Below are 14077 nucleotides of genomic sequence, written 5' to 3' on the forward strand. Positions count from 1 at the left end.
ACATGAACTCCCATTACTAATAACTGAGCTTAAGGTTAGTATAGTATAGTATAAAGTTAGTATAAAAGTAATAATAAAATGCAAACATCTGGCTCAACACTGCTGTGAGGAAACAAAATATTGGGGATCCATACACACCGGAAGCCGGCCCACCCATGAACATATTGGGCGTCACCACAGGAACCAACCAGGCCAGAGTCAACCCCACAGCCACAGTGCAGGACCCCCAGCCACCCAGACAAGGGGAGTCACCATGGCAACAACCCTGCAGCTAGAGCAGGCAGAGCTACTGGTGAGAAGGATCCCCAGGAGGAAAACATTGGATGGATTGACACTTAAATAGTCATATCTGAGCTTCAATCCATTTAATAAATTATTTTTACATTTATTTGATCATTTTAAGGCACATTTGTAAAATGTACCAACTGCAGTACAATACTGTGTAAACCTGTAGGAGCCTGGATGAGGCCTGACATCCACGCTGCAAGATGATAATGAAACTGATTAAAAGTTTAATTTATAATATAAATAAATGCAAATTAAGGATTATTTTAGAAAAAAAAAACCAACTTAAACTGAATTTCTTTTTCTTTAACAGCCACTGTTTAAATTTTGGTGCAGCACCAGCTGGCTGTTTTTTTTTCCACTGACCCCAACACATCATAAATTCAGCAACTATTACAATGACAGGAGCCACATTATACTTCAAATACTTTTAAATTATTCCACAAGTCTTTCAACCTCATTTCCATTTGACATTTCCAATCAAACAAATGAATGAAGCTGCTAACTGACTACATCAAATCAAACGTCAGCATTCAGATTTGATAGTTTTGTTTTATCTGCGTAAACATGATTTTCAGGAAACATGCAGAACTCATATTTGAAGGCTTTTTTTCTCCATTTTGCCATTGCACCAGCTGCAAAATTCATGTGTGGAGCATTGCAGACTCGCTAATTGAGGGCTGAACGGTCCACTTGTAAATCCACTTTACAAACACTGATCATGTGGTTTAACTGCAGTGTGTCTTTTCTTGTGGGCTTGTAGAGCACCCTTACTCTTGAAGGCTTTTCCACATAGATCACAGCAATGTGTTCTTTCCTTTGTGTGGGAAAGTTTGTGGTTTTGAAGGGATGAGTGTACTGGAAATCTTCTACCACACTCATCACAACAATACAAATTCTCTCCTGTGTGCCTTCGTCTGTGTCTACTGAGGGTCTCTGGATAGCTGAAGGTTTTGTCGCAAAAATCACAGCGGAGCAGCTTATCGAGCCCGGAATGGGTGTGTTGATGATACATGAAGTTCCTCTTTGCAGTATAAGCTTTCCCACACTGCTCACACTTGTACGGTTTAAGTCCAGAATGAATGGTTTTATGAACCAGTAATTCACTTGACAAGATAAAAGCCCTCCCACACTGATCACAAATGTAAGATTTAACTCCACGGTGAAAGAGTTGATGCCTTTTTAGGGCACTTCTCTGACTGAAAGTTGCCCCACATTCATCGCAGCTGTACGGTTTTTCTCCAGTGTGAACGCGCAGGTGAGCTTTTAAAACATATTTTTGAGCAAAGGCTACCCCACATTCCTCACACCTGTATGGTTTTTCACCAGTGTGCACACGCATGTGTGAAGAAAGGTTATTTTTGTAACAAAAACTCTTCCCACACAGGTCACAGCTATAAGGTCACTTTGTGTCCATTGTTGTTGGCAAAGCCTCCTTGTCCTCCTGAGGGCGCTGAAGTCCCACTTTCGTTTTCCTCTTATGTTTCTGCAGAGACAAATGAAAAGCCGTCCTTAATGTACAAAAACTTACACATGCACAAGTTCTCATTCTATGCTGACATGGTTGATATTTTTAACAATGTCACAGTTACATTGAAGTACCACAATGCAACTTCCCAACAATAAAACTCCTCGTTTCTGGCTCGTTTTACGACAGTGACATCCATTCTGTACATTTTTTGAGACGTTGCTGCCCGTCCTGCGGCTGAGAAACTGCACATAATAGCTTTTGCTTTCGGGATGCCGCGTCACGCCACCGAGTTTCACACCAGCAACCGGATATAGAATATCTTTATTGTCATTGTAACAAGTACAACGAGATTTAAAAGTACCATCCAATCAGATAATTCATATACTAAATTAAAGCAACATAAGAAAAAAAATCCAACACAAGGATATCAAACATGCTGGCTGTTTTGAAAACGAATAATGGATAATTCAGCAAAGAAACACAAAAAGGCATTTCCCATGGTTTCCGGTGGTATTACTTGGTTTGATCCATCAGGGAACACACCCGCACGTTCCCGAAATTTGACTAAATTATGCACATAAATGATGAAATAAAATTTTTGCTGTCTTTAGGAGACATGTCGCTGTCAAGTTTAATAGTGCTTCTTTAAAGACAGTTGAATGCAGTCAATATAATGCATTAAATAGACCCTGAAAAATTACATGTATACATCTATAATAGAATAAATATGGCAGCACAAGAAAAACTGCCATACAAACGGGGACATGACCCTGACCCCGGTTGCAGTCAACGCTTCAACACCAACTGGCAGCAGAAAAAAATGGGCTTAGCCAGCAACTTAAAATTACAGCTGGATGTTGTGTCTTCTATCAGGACACCATGAGGTGGAGATCCTGTGTGTTTATCAATAAGTTCATTTTTCTGTATGGTGCATAATCCAACCGAACCTGCCTGTTAGCATTTGCTAACATTACAAGTTGTGTTTCTTGCTCAATTTTACTTAGCAGCAGCAGCAGGACACACAAGCCTTTTCATGTCAACTGGCTGTGAATGTAGCGCGTATGAGTAACTCATCGCACAACATATCTTGACCATGCGGGTTACTTGTCCTCTCAGGAGACAAACTAAATTAACTTTTCAGCTTTTTTTCCTCTCTCTCTCTCTTTCCAGTAGACAAAAATAAAGTTGGGAGATCACACCCTCGTTTTGGCCGTGAAACTCCCGTTTTTTACCCGTCTTTCCCATGTTATTTTCCTGTAAATCTACCATATTATGATATGGGGAGAAAATAAACTTCAAAAATTTCCGACACAAGGAGACAACCCCCCGCATCGATCTAACCAAGAAGAGGAACTGGTCTGCCTGCTTTATAAATGAGTCAAACCATGGCGCAGCGTCGCGTTGCAGCAGTGTATGGTTCATTCAGTGATCAGTCCGATATGCAGTGATAACAGAGATATTTCCGGTCCTCAAACAGCAAAGATGCACTGCCTGGTCAATGTGTGTGTGTGTCCACAACACATAAGCCAACACATGGCGACAGGAGGGGGGAGCAGCACTGACTCCGCCCACAACTCAGAGGCGAATTACTAATGAGCTACTGGAGCTCAGTCCTGGAAAAGGGCACAGGTTTTGTGATGTTTGCAAAAAAAACACTTCATAATCATAATTTAAAGACCACTGAGAACATTTTAAATAGTTCCAAATAAGCATTAGAGTGGGTCTTTAAAGGGTTTGTGTATCTGTGTGGAAGTTGTTTCTTTAGTGAGTGTTCCTCTTTTTTTCCACCTGTTTGATGCCTTAAGTTCATCAGCTGCAAAGTTTACATTAAAAGCAGTCATTAGCCACATGTTATTTTAGTCACAGGGATTATTTTCCCACCTTTTTTGAAGAATCCATATTGCTTCTTTAGTGGCTGAACTGAGAGAAAAGAGTGGTCCAATTTTAGTCTTCGTCAGACTTTCGACATCCAGTGTCAGTGATCACCTGAAACAGCTAAAGAACAGATTCACACTTAAACTATAATTTGATTTATTTAGAACTCAATCCAAAACAGAGCAGGATGTTAAACCATGACACAGTAAGATTCCTTACTGTTGTCCAGCCAAAAACCGCACAATGGCTCTAAAAGACCATCACTGAGTCCTTGTCAGTTTTCTTTTTTCCATCATAGATGTAGTTTACTATTTAGAAATGTTAGACTGATTAAAAAATAACCTAGAAACCTGTGGTCAGTTGGATTTGAGGAATTGTAATCAAACATTTGTACAGAGATGAAACTGAAGTGTCACGTACCAGGAATGTGGACTCATAAATGATCAGAAACCCAGGGATATGTAATGGGGTTTTATTTAACAAACACAAGAATGCACAGTAACTCAGGTAACTGGCGGAGCTCAGAGAGTCCGAGTGGAGAATGGCAGCAGCGGGCGCTTCCGTGTTTTTCCGTCAGAGCGATAAAGCCAAGTCCGTGATCTAGAGACAGAATCCTGTGAGCAATCCAGATGTCAGAAAACCATAGAATTCGATAATTAACCAAGGCAGAGTTACCAGTAAGGGAGCAGGCGGAGGCAGAAGTTCAGGTTCGGGAATAAAGGGTCGACAGACAGGCAGGCAGGCAGACAAGGTTAAGTATCAATAAGGGAGCAGGCACGGGCGAATGTCCAGGTAACGAAATACAGAGTCGGCAACGGGCAGGCAGACAGACAGGTAATACGAAGAAACAGACTGGGAGCAGAGGCTGGATACATGCAGGGTGAAACCGAGACGATCTGGCAGGGGTGAGTTGTCACTGGCAGGTATATAAAGGGCTTGGCACAGGTGGAGCGCATCAGCAATCAGTGAGTGTGGAGAGGAGGTGCATTCAGGACAGCTGGGAAAACCGGGCCCCGTACCACGGAGCATGACAGTGAAGTGCTGTAGCCACAAGAGATCATCAGCAAATGCATGCCGTAAAACAGTGGTTCCCAACTTTTTTCCTCAAGGACCCCCTTCATGCATATACTAAAATGCCATGGACCCCCTGCTCCACCCTGTGCTGAAACCATGCTCGTTTTAGGCTTTAAAAAGTGAGATTCTCACCATAAATGATGTATTCTGGTTAAAGTCCTGTCCTTTGATAAAGCCAGAGTTAAATGAACAACATACAGCCTTACTTTTTTCCTTAAAATAGAGACAATTTGTGTTCAAAGCTTCAGGGACCCCATGTGCTCTTTGGGGGGTCCTGAGCCCCAGGTTGGGAACCACTGCCTTAAAACATGTGTCAAACTCAAGGCCGTGGGACAAATCCAGCCCACCATAATTATTTATGAGTCACGCCAGAGAGTCATAACTGTCTAAACTTGTCATAATTTCATACTCTATACAGCAGCAGCTGCTCCCATCACACAGTAACCATAAGTACACTTTCTGCAAAGCAGAGCACAATCTGCACAACGACAGCATCCTGCCGCCAGAGGGTAGTGTTCTCATTTAATCATTTAAATGAGGCAGTTTATTTTTATTTTAGTTTTTTTCAGGAGATGAAGATGAAAAAAAATGATGAGGGTAGAAAACTTAAAAAGCAGTGGAAAGCCAAATACCTTTTTTTGCTTCAAGGAGAAAAACCAGTATGTCTTCGGTGTTACAAGTAAGCTCGGCATCGTTACTAATTTCCTGAATCGATTCGATTCACAACAACCTATTTCGATTTGATAAAATCTGATTTGATATCAATTAATTTACAGCTAACTGTGTAACACCACCTCATTTTCATGAATGTTAAAAACATTCTCAGATAACATTTAATAAAACACTGAGTGCTTTTACTTGACAATCAAAATCAGTTATCTGGGAGTAATCAGATTACTTTAATAATCTGATTTGATACATCTACATTCATTTCTGAAACACCAAAACAAAACAGTGTTTCCCCAGATTCACTGCCAGAAATGCCATGATGGTAAAAACCCAGGACAGAAAAAAACGTCCTGATGAAACTGTTTCATTTAGTGGAGTCACCTGAGCAAGATGCTTCCATCTCCACCTGCCTGAGAGACTTTAGAAAAACTCTCATATTTTTGTCTTTGTGTGTGTGTGTGTGTGTGTGTGTGCTCACTGTCGTGGACACAGAGCAGCTATGACATACCGTAATGTAAATCAAATAAATAACATCAGACTGTTTACTGTTTGACAAAAGGACAAAGTGTAAACCTGTTTTAGAAGAAATTTAAATGACCATGTCGAATTTATTTCAGCGTACATAAGTGTGTTTCTGTTGTGGAACATGGCGGCGCCTGCAGTCTTAGCGTTAGCTGTAAGTGAGAAGAACGTGACGTCACACTTTTCGTTGACTTGGAACTTTTTTCACACGGGCGTGAACCAGCCGCCATCACCTGGGTGATGCAAACCACTTTTTGGTGTTGACTGATTTAAGTTTATTTGAACATAATAACAAAGAAAAACAAAAATAAAAGACATCACCAACAAAAGAAAATACAAAAAGTTCAAAAGGAGTGGGTGGAAGCAAAAGCTTATATAACCCCACCCCTGTAAATTACAACAATATTCAGACTGTATCACATTCTCACTACCACGACCAGCCACTGAACAATTCCACAGAAAGAGTTGTGCTAAGTTACAACATTCAGTCCGTACAAACAATATCTACCTATGGAATATGTTTTTATCGTGAAACTATGTAATAATAATAATCATCGCACTAACAACAACACAGTAATAATAATAATAATAATACCATATAGTAATATTTTCCTTATTATGTTACATAATCTGTAAGATTAAATAATCAATTATAATGATGGAGTTATTCAGTAATAATAATAATAATAATGATAATAAAACAATAATAACAGCAATAACAATAGCAAAAATTATAACGATAATTGTAAGAAAAATACTCCTTCATCTACTCCACACCATTTCTGTACCAATCAAATATCATCTCTTTATATATTGATTTAAATATTTGTATATTTAAAGACCGCCTGTGTTCTTCCTCCATTCTGTTCGTTTGACCCCACAGACAGACACACAAAAACTTTTCCTGGTGCTTCTCACCAAGTGCATTTTAAAAACAGTTTTCCCTCGTAAATTATATCCCCCATCTCTCTGGCTGAAAAGGTTTTGTATATGGTATGGTAATAAGTTCCTGCTAGCTTTAAACATAACCTGTGCTGTGTGATAATTAACCAGGTCTTGGAGTTTTAGTAATTTGGATTGTAAAAACAGAGAGTTTGTACGATCCAGATAACCGACTTCACGTAACACGGACTGCCCTTTTTGTAATATTAATAACGAGTAAAGTGTATTTTTATAATTGTTGCCCCAGACCTCTATACAGCCCTCTAAGTAAGGTAATATTGGTGAATAATAAAGAATATAAAGTGATTTGTGATCCAGGACTTGCTTCATTTTATTTATGATTGAGATATTTCTTGCCATTTTATTTTCTATGTGTCTGATGTGAGACTTCCAACTTATTTTATTATCTAGTATCACTCCCAAAAACTTTTTTACATATTCAATAATTTCATTATTTATATGTGTGTGTATATAATTTTTTTGTTAATTACCAAAGACCATTACCTTCATTTTTCCTATATTCAGTGATAATTTGTTATTGTCAATCAATTTTTTAATTTTTTCTAATTCATTATTTATAGTAATAACTGGCTTCTTATAATCCTCTCCAGATAGAAAAATATTTGTATCATCTGCAAATAATATTAATTTTAGCAACTTAGAGACTTGAAATATATCATTCATGTATATGTTAAACAATTTGGGGCCCAACATTGACCCCTGGGGGACACCACAGGCAGTCTCCACACAGCCAGACACACGATCTCCCATCTTCACAAACTGTTGTCTTTCACACAAATAATTAGAAATCCAGCTCAGTGCCACTCCCCTAACTACATACAGTTGCAGTTTATTGAGACGTATAGAATGATTTATGGTGTCAAATGCTTTTCTATAATCTATAAATATAGCAACTGCATGTTGTTCTTGATCCAGTGCATTATTTATTTCTTCCGTTGCTTCCATTAAAACAAATGATGTTGAACTCTTTGCTCTAAATCCATATTGACTGTAGTTCAGTAATTAACATTTATTCAGGAAGTTTTATAGTTTTTTGTTAAAAAGTTTTTCTAGTATTTTTGAGAATTGTGGGAGGAGTGACACAGGCCGGTAGTTCGTGTACTGATTTTTGTTCCCTTGCTTAAATATCGGTATTACTTTAGCTATTTTCATTTTCTGTGGGAATGAGCCAGTTTGGAACAATGAATTACAAATATAGGTCAGTGGCTTTAAAATTAAATCAATAACTCTCTTTATCAATGCCATATCAATACCATCACAATCAGTAGACAGTTTGTTTTTACAGGTCATGACAACAGATTTCATCTCTAACTCATCCACCGCTGAGAGGAAGACTGAATGAGGATTATTCCTTAATGATCCACTCACAGCGTCTTTTCCATGATCTGGAATCTTTGCTGCCAACTCTGGTCTAACGTTAATAAAAAAGTTATTCATTCCATTTACTACTTCCTTCATGTCATAATTATCACCACAGTTGTCAATAAAATATTCTGGATATGTCATTTTCTTTGTCCCACTTCCTCTTAGTTTATTCAATATTTTCCAGATGCCTTTTATATCATTCTTAGTCTTGTTCAGTTTTTTCCTTTAATATAAATTTTTACTGGTTTTTATTATGTCAGTTAACTTGTTTTTATATATTTTATATCTCCTTTCAGATTCTTCAGTCCTTAATCTGATAAAGTTTATATAAAGATAGTTTTTCTTTTTACAAGCATTTTGTAGTCACTTGGTTAGCCATGGGAAATTTTTATATCTCTAACTTTTATTAGTGATTTTAAGTGGGCAGTTTCTATCATATAATGATTTAAATATTTAAATAAATGTATTGTATGCCATGTCTACTTCTGTTTCCCTATAAACATCATCCCAGTCTTGTACCATCAAGTCATCTTTTAGTGCATTTATAGCATCTTCAGCACGCAATCGCTTTTCGATGGTTGTTTTACCTGCTTTTTTCTATTCTTACCCTCATTAATTCCATAATGAATGTTGAAAAGAAAAACAAACACAGGTAAATGGTCACTGACGTCACTCATCAGTATACCACTCACCATACTGTGTTATATTATGTTTGTAAAGATGTTGTTTATCAATGTTGCGCAATGTGTTGTTATTTTTGTGGGTGTTTTAATTTTGGGGAACAGGGTCAAACTAAACATTGTATTTAGGAATTTATCGGTCTGTTTATGTATCTTTGACTTTGTGAGGTCTATGTTAAAGTCTCCACAAACAAAGACATCCTAAAAACATTCATTGTTGACATGATTAAAACCATTATTATCAGGGTCTATGTCTCCTAAAGTGTCTTGTAGTGTTTGTTCAGAGATAACAAAGGTTTCCAATTCTGATTAACTTGATGCATTTTCATTACAATCCTCATCATTGGATGAGGAAGGATAATTGACTGAGATGCTGATCATAAGGCGTATTAACAAAAGTACACCGACAAAGAGAAGAAAGATCAAAATAAAAGAAATCTACTCATAATGAGCTGCACTAATATTTATATTTTTGAACTATCATTTAAATTTGTCCAATTCCTCCATGTCTTTTATCATTATTATTTTTGCTTCTTCTGGAGTTCCAAGTAGTTTTTTCCGCTTTACAGTTCCTTGTCCACGTCGACTGTATGTTTCCCTGCTTTCTAAGGACCCTGGCTTGCGTTGCAATTTCAGAGTTCTTCTTGGACAAGTGTTCATTTATGTACAAAGCAGTTCCTCTCAGTTTTTTAGTATGTTGCAGCAGATCTGATTTAGCTTTTCTTTTAATAAACCTTATAATAATCGCTGGTTTTGTTCCTTTGCCTTCTCTTGACAATGTATGGCCAAGGTATTCCACAGACTGGGGGTACAACAAAACTGGCACTGGTCTGAAAGAAGCAAAGAAGTCAGATGTGGGGACACTCCCATCATAAACGTAAACATGGAGGAAAAACTTGGGTAAAAAAACCTGTGGTGGCCATGTTCTCATGGTCAGGGTAAGTATGGATAGTTTACTAGGCAGGGGCAAGAGTTCTGGGGCTGCTTACCAGATAACATTAATAATTAATATAAAACCCTTTTACTAATAGAAAGCATGTTATTTTCTGCTTTAGGACAAAGCAGCTGAAACCAGGGAGGAAAGGCAAAAGAAAAACAAAGAACTAGTAAAATTATTACCTATAGATAAAGGTAAGGCGGAAAGCCGAAGGCACGTATTTCATTTAATCTTATGAAGCTGAAAACTTTCAGGACTCGCTCATTATACTGGCAAACTGTACAAGATGTACCATACCTCCCACCAGATAGTAGCTGGTATTGATCAAAATATCACATTTTCTTTTTCTTTTAATTTCTATTGTTTAGACCGATCTCTTTTATAAGGACCAAGGCTAAAAAAGGAATCTGAACTGAAATACGTCTGGTCTAATACAGGAACACTACAGGCTCTGGAAGAGAGAAGCAGCATGACACGGACTGAGGCTGACCAGGGCCAGATGGAAGACAGGATAGAGGAAAAGCAGTCACTATTTCTGAAAAGAAGAGCATAAACACAAGAAAGAAACATTCATGAATAGACAGTGCTTTGATCTAACTTTTTTTATAGTGAGAGGCAAGCGCTTGTCATGCAAATAAGGCTTTAAATGGAGAAACAAGGCCTTCTTTTATGAAAAGAAAAAAATTTTAAGTTCAAACTCTTCTTAAATGTGTTTAAAAAAAGACATTGCAGATGTATTTTATCTTGTGTCTAAAAAAATTCTGCCCAGTTTAGTTGGAGGTGTCATCTTTTTCTTTCTTTTCTAGATCAGCGAGAAAAACAAAATGCCACCGTTGGAATCCCCCCGATTCCCCAGATTCCATTGATGGAGAAAAACCACTTGAGATCAATTCCAGTTTCAGGATATTTATTTAGAAGCAGATTACATGAGCAATTCCCCGCAGATATATATATATAGAGACTCCACTAAGCAGAAAGCAAGCGCTGTAAAAATCTGTAAGAGTCTGAGTCTATTTTCCTGAAACTGTGTTTCTTATACGCTATGCCGCCCCCTAAAGCCAGTTCAGCCCAGTTCAGCCTGTGTGTATGTGCTGTTAAGTCATTCCCTGAAGTCAGATAACGGGCGAGGAGAAGGGCTACTCCCTTCTCATCTTCCCAGCCTGACCGTTATCTCTTCTTGTTCTCCAACTCCAGCCACATCATCTCCACAGACCCTGTCTATGGGAAACTGTCTATGTCAGGGGTGTCAAACTCTGGTCCTCAAGGGCCGCTCTCCTGCAGGTTTTAGTTATTTCCTTGCTCCAACACACCTGAATAAAATCAGATGGATCCAAATGGATCTTGTCAACTTCTTCACAATAACCCATTAATTTCAGTCAGGTGTTAGATCAGGGAAACAATGAAAACCTGCAGGATAACAGCCCTCGAGGACCGGAGTTTGACACCCCTGGTCTATGGGAAACTACTATTGCCGACTCTTACTGTGTCTCCTTCAACCATGAATATACTGAAAAATATATAAGAACATTATTACTGTTAAAACAACCTCATACCACAGATGGGTAAAGTTTGTGCAACAGAAAATTTCAATAAATTCATTTTCACAAATAGAATAAAGGTTTCACAAATCAGAAACTGTGTTTTAATGAATCTGGATGTTGTTTAGGGTATTTCAGTCCAGGTTTGAAGAGTCTAGGTGCTGTAGTTTCTTTTATCGCGAGCTGTTATTGTGGTCTAGATTGCTTCAAATTCAGTGGAATCACCCTTTACACATTTTAAGAATCGTAAGCTAACTTCAGCGTCGTCTCGTACCAAAGACTTCTTTTCTTGGTCTTGCAGCCTCGAGAACAAGAACAAAGTTTTCGCTTCTAACCCATGTAACAATCGTAGTCCACCCCTGGGTACTCCATGGTCTCTGGAGGTGAATGAAGACCATGCGACCAGAATGTTGTTTATTACATATCATTAATAAATATTTAAGATCGCATTGTAACACTGATATATCTGTCAGGACCTGGTACTTTTTTAGTCTGTGTAAGGCTGTTTAATTTTTTTAGCAGTTTCATTGTGGTCTATGTTCCCAGAGAGCAGTGAAATCGCCCTATATACATGGTAAATAAAAAGCTAACTTCAGCGTCGTCACCTTTAGTGTTTCACGTCGATTCTCTTAAAGAATATGATGCTGAAAGTTTTCCCAACTTTACCAAAATAATCATGTTTAAGCCAACTCAGAATAAATGCAGCTCAATTCTTACCTTTGGACGAGTCCAGGATATGAACCGAGAGGTTCCAATCTGAAAATGCACGGATGTTAGTTCCGTCCAACTCCTCTTCCTTCTCTTTCTTCGTGTGGTGGGGGCGGGCGGGACCCTGGCGGGACACATATCTACAGCAATACCAGAGCCCTCGATATAGTCAGAGTTGCAACATCCATGAATTCACTGTAAGAGCGGTCACGTGGGTCATGGAGCCTGCAATAGTTCGATGTTGCCCTAGGTCCCGGGGTGTGCGGCTGGAACATCGGGGTGTGCTGGCCAACGCCATGTGGTTGTCTGAGGGGGTCTGGTACTCGGAGGCATGGTGCGATTAATCGCATTGTTACCTGCAAAATGTCCTTTAAAAGAAGGCCTATGGCTATAAAGAAAATGCAGTAAATTTTGGTTTACAAACACTACATCAGGGGTCTCCAACCTGCGACTCTGGAGCTGCAAGTGTCTCTCTGGACCTTCCACAATGTCTCTAAATACGTGGCTAAAATATTTTTTTAAATCTATTATTCTTGTCATTAGGTTGGAAACCAGGGACTTTTTTTTTTTTTTTTTTTTTTACTTTACAGAATTTTCCACAAATATCTACATCCTTTAGAAGAAAGTCTGTCTATCTCCATTTTTATAATGGTTTGTTTTTCTTTTTTCTAACACCTAGAAATGGAAATAAAAATGTGGTTCTTCAAAAATAACAAATATCCTACAGTGGCTCTTCAATAAAAACTGTTGCCTTTTTGAAAAGTCTCATAACATTTGCAGCTCTAAAGGAGTTTTATTTAGGTGGCTGAGGGGAAAATGGCTCTTGGATTGGAAAGACTACAGACCCCTGCACTAAATACATAAACAGGTTTAGCAACAGATAAAATATTTCTTCATATATATTTATAAAATCAAATATTTATGACAAAGAAGGATGAAATGTTCAGGATTTACTAACTAAAAAGTAAAACGTCAGCAGGATGAATTTAAAGCTGTGAAGCTGCTTCCATCTAAACGCAGAAGGAACAATATGTGATGAATATCAGCATCAGGTGAACAGACAGAAAGCAGGATTAGAATCTCACAGCTTCTAGATGGTGAGGAGAGAGAAATATTCACAATATGCACAATAACTTCCATCCATGCACCTTCAGTGTTTCATTATCCAGATTTCTGGCCTATAATTTCTCTAACTTTTCATTCTTAGCTTGACTGTTTAGCTCTACACCCTGCACAGACCTGGCGCTACACTCCAGGTGATTTATGAAAAATATAACCATTCAAATTATTTTATTAGTAAAATTTTAATTATAACCCATTATAATACATTTATAATACATTATTCTCATTATTAAATTCAGTGTCTGTAAATCTTGGACATAAAAGTGACATTTATTTGCAATAAAAAATAGGTACAAGATTTACAAATTTACATGTAGGAATGCAGCTTGTTGAAACCCCCACCCTGTACAGACTAATGTGGAGATTTACACATGGAGGACGAAGATAAAAACAGAGAGATGTCTGAGTGAAGCAGTGGAACTGAATTTAACACTGAAAAGACTCAGAGTTACACTGATATACAATTATATGACCCAACGTAAGTTTTCACTAGACACAGAGCAAAGCAGAGAGAGAGAACTTCAAACCAACACAAACTACACCTCAGTAATCAAAGTACAAGCTCTTGTAAAACAAAATTTAAAGGAAAATAAATAAATAAATAATAATGATATAAAACAACCTAAAAAGCATGGCTTGGCTAAAACCCTTTGAACAGGACTGTTTTGTTGAGGTTGTGGTGCATGTTGTTTCTCTGGAAGCTAAGTGTCATCATCTTGACAATGTGTTGCAGCCTTAGCTTAAAAACAGTGACACAACTAATGTCAGCAGCATATGGGGGTGACTGTCTATGCCAGCGGTTCCCAACCCTGGTCCTCAAGACCCACTATATGTGTTGCAGCAGGGAGACATCTAAGACCTGCAGGAT

General features: G+C 38.1%; 1 protein-coding gene and 1 long non-coding RNA gene across 2 annotated transcripts in view; both read right to left on the minus strand.

The window, feature by feature from the left end:
• The window catches only part of LOC121628724 (NACHT, LRR and PYD domains-containing protein 12-like), a 2607341-nt gene that overhangs the window by 2208679 nt on the left and 384585 nt on the right, over window positions 1–14077 (minus strand). The gene's annotated exons all lie outside the window — the stretch shown is intronic.
• LOC121628773 lies at window positions 580–12179 on the minus strand. Its single transcript, XR_006008249.1, has 3 exons — window positions 12097–12179; window positions 3638–3751; window positions 580–1771 (listed from the first exon to the last, which is right to left on the minus strand). It is a non-coding gene; the product is annotated as an uncharacterized LOC121628773 (long non-coding RNA).

This window comes from Melanotaenia boesemani, chromosome 18 (assembly GCF_017639745.1).
Source record: "Melanotaenia boesemani isolate fMelBoe1 chromosome 18, fMelBoe1.pri, whole genome shotgun sequence".
Taxonomy (NCBI): Eukaryota; Metazoa; Chordata; class Actinopteri; order Atheriniformes; family Melanotaeniidae; genus Melanotaenia; species Melanotaenia boesemani.